A 7,845-nucleotide genomic window follows, 5' to 3' on the forward strand; every position below is an offset into this window, starting at 1 on the left:
TACTCTTAAATCTGTCTACTATATTTTATACTTAAGTATATAATACACTCAAGGTATAGGATTTTATATTTTGCACGAGTCACAATATATTATCTCCTGTTAACCTCGATATGAATTCCGGATGTTTAAATATATACCGATTTGAGTGTAAAAAAAATCACCATCCTATTGGTTACTGCTCCCGGTAATTTATCCGGTTTTGTAATATTTCAGATGAGTATTATATTTTTTTTCACAAAACCTTCCTGAAAGTTCTATAGGCTCGATAGATTACTGATTTCGTCTCGACATCCGATTGATATAAATCTATATATCTCTTACAAACACTTTATTCTTCGACGGTTTTCGAATAATAGTTACAATCAACTTTATTCCGGTTACATCAGTATAATATGTTCTTCTTTGTTAGGCTACTACAGTGCATGATCGTTTTCTACTCTAACTCCAATCCGTTTTGCTCCTGTTACCACTATGTTTTATAAAGTTTTGTGTGATTTTTCTATAGGAAAAATATATTATACTTCCACTTTTGTTTGATTGTATTATTATAATCTATAATACATATTTTGGTTAAGTTATGGTATACTAACATTATGGCAGTTGAGGGCTGCTAAATAGTATACTATTATACTACTATATACTATTATATAATATAGGTGTAATGTAATAAAAATTAATACATTTGTTTATTGCGGTATTATAATAGGTATGTATATTATTAATATTTTTTATATCTAATAGAAAACGACAATTATTGTTTACAATTTACTTTTATGATTAATACATTAGCAGACTTATATTTTAATAAAAACACGTCATATTTTAAAAAACGTGCAATTGATAAAAATTAAAGTAAGGATTTTAAGTGGAGGAGGAATTTTTAAAAACGTACTATTTCCATTTTACCGAAATTTTCTATACTTAATTACTAGAAACTCGTAGAAATAATCTATAAGTATCAACAATTTTGTAAAAATATACTTATTTAAAAAATGATTTAATTTACAATTTTAGTTTTAACTGTATTATTACATTTCAAATAGAAAAATTCAGTTGCAGTCTAAAAATAGCTAAAAAAAATTCATAATATTTTGAAAATTTAACCGTGTATAAATATATTATAATTAATACAAACATTATTGGTGAAAATTTCAAGCATCTATTTACAGTGATTTGTTTTTGAGTTACAGTGTAAAAAGATCAGTTTTCTGAAAACTGCTGGAAACTTCTTACTTTTGACCTCTATAATGTACCAATAATATTTAATTTGCCACCTGAAACCATCCCTAAAATTTTAAATTGAAGAATTATTTCGACAAGTTATCGTGTACACAGTCACTAAAACAAAACAAAAAAAAAAAACACATCATTGTAAAATCAATACATTCCTCACTCCGTTCAGAATCTAAAATGTATATAAGATAATTATTTATAAAATAGCAAAAGTTGTGAAGATGAAAGTCGGAGTAAGTTTCGAGCATACTAACGACAGACTTAAATAATGGCGCATTTGAATTCAGCATCTGAAATCAATTATTTTAAGGAAAAATATCTATACCTACCAATAAAATCTACTAGCCGATAACTATTTTAACATTCATAACCAACATTAACGACAGTTAACTGAAATGGTTTACGCGGCAATAAAATAAAAATAAAATAAAAAAGGTACCTATACCCATGAATAAATACTTTTATAAATAACAATCACAGTATTAAATTTGGGTCGGCCAATTTACACATAAGTATACTAATATTATTCTGTACAAAAAAAAAAAAACATATTTGTTATAATAGTGAATGCAAAAAACAATAGGTATATATAAATATAAACTCGTTTATGGTTTGAAAATTTTCCGGCGGGTGGTTGTGATGGCAATTAAAACCGTTTTATAAACCACGAGATGAACATCGTACACAATAATAATAATAATAATAATGGGCGGCCGTTTTGTCAGTAACAACGACAATAGTAATAAGTAATAACAGTGTGTGTAGGCCTTAGCCCCGGAGTCAATCAAATTGTCATTAACGGTGGTAATGCGCGCGCGGGCACAGATAGACGTGAACGGGTGTGCATGTGTGTGCTCCGGACATGATTACGGCATGGCGTGCGTTGCGTGCCGTGAGTATGATACATATATATATTATATTATATATTTCGTGTGCGTTGCCCGTAGATGATATTATTATTATTAAAAATGTACGAGACACGTCGCCGTGCTTACGAACGTTGTTATTATTATTATTAGGTATTTGTGAAAACTAATTCCGAAACGTGAACCCAAAGAAGGCAAAGGACGGGGAGGTAGCAGTGTAAGCGTAATAACGCAATATATATTATACTTCAATATACGCACGACAGCTATTTTATAGCACGTCGTTTGATCGATTCGACGTCGTCGTCGACGACTATAGGTAAACGGTTGTAGCCTGTTATATTATTAGGTAATGTTTTTTTTTTGTAAATCGTAAACACCACGACGTAATAGCTTAATGTATAATATAGTGAAAATCTATACGATAGAACTTTAAGATCACGGCCAGGCGTTTGGACGACTTTGATTCGAGCGAGTATCATCACACCGTCTATAACCATCGTATACACACAACACTATAATATGTCTATATATGTGTATGGCACACGTGAGATAATATAATAATTATAGTATTACAGGTCATATATAATATGTGGTAATATTACAGATGCTCTCGCTCGCCATTTAAAGCGGCTTGGTTCGAAAACGCGACTATGCCTGATTATGATTATTGTTCCCTCACGACCTCGCTGCAGTGCGAGCATAATATTATTTTCGGTTATTAGTAAAGTTATTACTTATACGACGTGTATAAGTGTATGTTATGGTGCGATCAGTTTTCCGTCACCCTGCACGTGATAAATATACTTACAGTGCACGACTCACGTCCCGATATCGTCCGTTCTCGAAATGATATCTTCTGCAATGTTTTACACACTCGGTGGACGTCTGTATATGAGGACGGCAAATGACTTCATCGCGGTTTATCCTTAACCCTCGGGTCCGCACTTACGAAAGGCCCACATGACGTTAATCGCTTGCTGCAACTTTTTGCAAGTCTCGTTAACAGAATTTAAAACGACGTTGTCACTCGGAATACATCACTCTGCAAATACACCACAGCAACATTCCCACCACGTGCCCAAACTCAGAAAACGCGTCCTGGCTACACTTAAATTATTATACGTTCATCGTATACGTCATACGTGTATATCAGGAAAGCGCAACAGTGTTTTGAATCGATTGAGCTTTTTTGTGTTTTTTTTTTTTTTAATTCTTCTATACACAAACAGGGCTTAATATTAAATGATCTATGAATTGTCAAATTTAGCTTCAAAAATTAACTAACTATACTTGTAGTTTTTTTAAATTTAAAGTTTAAAAATACATAATATATACCATGAAAATGAACATTTAATAAAATATAACATTATTTTTGTCAATTTGTCAATTTATTCGGTAATATAAACTAAGAAAGTATGAAAAAATACTATTAAATCAGAATATAGAGAATACGAAAACATGCAATTATAATATTCTGCAAATTAAAAATCATTTATTACTCATATACAGTCATATGGGTACATGCAACATGGTTTAGTATAATAAAAAGTAATGTATAATAAACAGAATATTTTAGACGAGTAATGTCTAAATTTCTTCCTCAAAATACCAAACATATTAAATTCACAAATCTGATAAAATCTATAAAAAAAAACTGAAATTACTATTACAAGTTAAAATTAATTATTTATATCACAAATCTTTGTTTAAAGAAAAATATCTAACAAAAATATGTTGAATTCATTCTCAATAATTATCATGATAACACTTACATTTCTATTGTGTATAATAAAAATATTGATATTACCTGCCTATTTAGAGAGCGGCTTTCTACTTCAGCTGGTTAAGTTAAGTGTGTGTCTATGATATTTATATATATTAAATTATTAGTGTGTTATGATAAGACGTGTTCGTTCTTCCTCGAGGCCTGAGCAACAGACAATGCGTCGTTAAGTTATACAACGATCTTCGTTTGCGAATTATCTGCGGTATATGCATTTCTGCATTAGTATTAATGTGTACAAATCGCACGTACACATTATATTATATTATGTGGCCTCAAGAAAGCCTCCTCACTCGGTCTGCAATATCTATATGACTTTGCCACAGTGCCATGCCATATAAATACGTTTTCTACCTGGATTGGACATCGCTGGATTAATATTATTTCATTTATTAATTTAACATATAATTAATCATCGTCTACCAGAATCAGTCATTTTGTTTTGTGTATCGTATAATATTATATATCCATCGAACAGGACCGCCTTTATTAATGGCTTCACCGAGAACGGAAAACTAGACCGCTGTTTAAAATTCGATTTGAAGGATTTCTTATCCACCGTATTCGATTTTTTAACGTATCGTTGTCGACGCCCACTATATACGATATTTTGAAATTACTACGACACTTCAGTATACGCAGTACCTATAGGTTATAATAGGAAAATAATAATAAATTAGAAATTGTAAAACTTGTTCTTATTATAGGACATAGGTATTGACATGATTATGTTACTCGTTAATTTTTTTTAGCATAATATTATATCGGTTCGAATCTACAGGTTGATACACTGATTAACAACCAAAAAATAATTTAAAGCTTAAATTTGAATTGTTGAATGTTTGATTCATGTGTCAATGTAAGTTTACATCAATTATTAAAACTTAAATTTAAAAATATAATTATTTTTGAACCTATTACACTAAAATATATTTTTTAACTTTGAAGTATGGATACGTTTAAATTTAAATTAGAAATTAAATAAGCATATAGCACACATGTATAATATATTAATATTATATTTGGTTATTTAATTGGGTATATTTTTATGGAGGTACTTTGTTCTTGATTAACTTTAAGTTGTGATTCTAGTATTTAAAAAAAAAAAACGAAAAAACTTGTATGAATAAAGTCATTTTGTATATTTCGTATACAGCCAGTGTTATTATGACAAAGTAATACATTTTTAGGAAAATTAACCTTGGATGTCAGATGACTGCGTACAAGTTTTATACATACAATTCCTAATCGATTTTTAATTAGTGTTTCGTGTTTTTAATGCTATTGCCTATAGCTATAGCTACTCAGATATGTTTACTCGTTATATAGGTAACTTTTGATTTTTAACTTTATATATACACAAACAATATCGGTATTATATATATATAATATATATATAGGGTTTAGAAATTATTATGTTTGGGTACGTATATATTATGATGTATCGACTCTTCAGAAGTCACACCTTTGTAATAACTAACATGATTTCACAGTGAAATAAACCATGATTGACGGTTGTTATGCACCAAGCCATTATTTTGCCACGGGATACTCTATAATTAAAAATTAAGACAATAATTAGAATTATACTCGTGTATCTATATATGTATAATGTGTATTATATAAAGGTATCGTATTGATGACGTTCAAACGAAACACTATTCGAAATAATAAATGTATACTTATTACTTATCTATTATATATGTTACAAACAGGACTTTAAACGGTAGTTTGATGGGCAGTATAGCAATATAATTTTCGCGAACCAATATAATCGATGCAATTATTGCATAGCACATAGCTGAATGCAATGCCATGATGGTGTGTGTGTGTGTGTTGATGATTGGCAATAATATGCCGTGGGGTGCGATTGATGCCACAACGACGCCGATACATGTGTATAATACCGAAGTCAATTAGCAACGATTCCGTTCAATTTTATAGTTATAATAATAATAATAATAATAATAATCATTTTTCGATGTCTGCGTAGTTTTAAAAATCCCTGCGACTAAATAATAAATCATACCACTTTAGAGTAACGCAATCGGGCATATAACAAAAATCAGTGGTACGTAAAACTTTCCACGGGTCGTAGCGATCAGTTAAAAATAAATTAAACAATTGAATTACATTTTAAATCAATAGCGTAAACGCAGAATAAGTGAACGAAATACAATATATTATAATTAAAAGTTTTCAAAGATATATACATTGTAAAATTGTATAATATTATAGTAGTACGCCTACACGATTCGTTTATTGTACATGACAATATGTTATTTATCGCTAGTCGTAACATTTGTGTTGCAACTCTTCTTATTACTTTATCACGTCATGTAGCGTACTATATATTATTGCGCAGTTGAACAAAAAAATTACGCGCGTACAAGACAATAGTTTAAAACACGTCTGTTGAAGATCTGTTGGTAGATTAAAAATCTGACACGATGCCAAAAATGTTTTTTGTCCTTATATAGATAAACAGCATAATATAATATAATTGGAAACATACACCCAGCAACGCGCTTTTTTTTTATCGACTTAAAATCCGTCTTGCTCGAAACAAATGACACTCCGAATCCTATTGTGATAAATATAATATCATATTATATTATGATATGTGCGTGTGTATAACATTATATACATTTGCACACGCACAAATGCGTACAATCATAATATTGTATTATATACTGGCATGATGGATATAATATACTATAATATATAGAACCTTCGTGTTGATGTTGCAGGGTTGCAAATGATGCGATGGCGACGGGGAATGGAAATCAAAAAGGAAGCGAGACAGTGGAAATCGTGGAAAATTTCGCGAACGCCATAACATAATAATATTTTAATATATTTATTATGATTAATATCGTGGTGGTTACGAGCTGCAGCGACATCCGTCGACGACCGTACACGGGAAAACCATTAGACGAAATGACTGCAAGCGACGCCGGAGGACCCGTCCGAGGCTTCCATCCACAATAATTTGTATGAATGCGGACGAGCGGTCGCACGAGAGTGCATATAATATTATATACAGTAAAAATAATAATATTCACAATTTTTTATGCACCTACCACCTATATACCTATATGATAGGCGCGCACACGTCCTGAACGGAGATAGATAGCTAGTGTAAGTTGTATTGCAGGTAACCATACATAATATACAATATTATAATAATATTATAATGTCGAAATGCAGGTAATCCCGGTATGTATATTGGGACCGGTCCAAAATCCAATTAGTGCGACCGCTGCAGGAACGGGCGTTGAAAAATCGACTGCCGTTCGATCGTACGATTGTGAGTCGAGTGTACACTCGGTTGGAGCAGCAACTTATGTTATAGCTGCAACCTCGGTCGCCATCGTGGCCTAAGATGACGTGCGTGAAGTAAATTTCCGTCGAATGCTGCAGCAATAATTGTGCTTGTGCATTATTTTTTTTAATTCGTTTCGCCCGAGGACCGATTCACAAGACTCGAAGGATTATCAATCATATTGTTATTATTTTTATTAGAAATAATAATTATGCTGAAATAAAAGTGGAAAAAATTATCGATTTATAATTTACTAACTAAAGTTTTGAACTATCTTTTGTAACGTTAACAGGTGAGTTGCTTGCTCAAAAATGCCCTGTTTAATGATCTTTTCACTGTAATTAAAATAAATGATCTAGAAAAATATTTACGAGAAAATACTATACGAATCTATGATTTTAAAATGTTATACTATTTAGCTGAATTTTGTATGGTATTTTTGTATTTACTACAAAAAAAAAAAAAAAAAACTAGTATGTAAAATAGATATTTTATACTTAATAATTATTAATTACTATGTATTATAAAATAGCCTGAAAATGTCTTAAAAAATTTGAAAAAAAATGCATATTTTAAAATGAAAAATTGGTTTAAAAATTATATCATAAGCAGTAACATTTGTGGCAGATTTTCAG

At 30.6% G+C, this 7,845-nt stretch overlaps 1 long non-coding RNA gene across 1 annotated transcript in view; it reads left to right on the plus strand.

Moving 5' to 3' along the window:
* LOC114125199 (uncharacterized) overlaps positions 1 to 7,484 on the plus strand; it is an 86,100-nt gene extending 78,616 nt beyond the window's left edge. The window contains exon 3 of the long non-coding RNA XR_007603117.1: positions 6,636 to 7,484. This is a non-coding gene — a long non-coding RNA (uncharacterized LOC114125199). The remainder of the gene's footprint in view (positions 1 to 6,635) is intronic.
* Positions 7,485 to 7,845: the final 361 nt, after the last annotated feature.

Source organism: Aphis gossypii, chromosome 1 (assembly GCF_020184175.1).
Source record: "Aphis gossypii isolate Hap1 chromosome 1, ASM2018417v2, whole genome shotgun sequence".
NCBI lineage: Eukaryota > Metazoa > Arthropoda > Insecta > Hemiptera > Aphididae > Aphis > Aphis gossypii.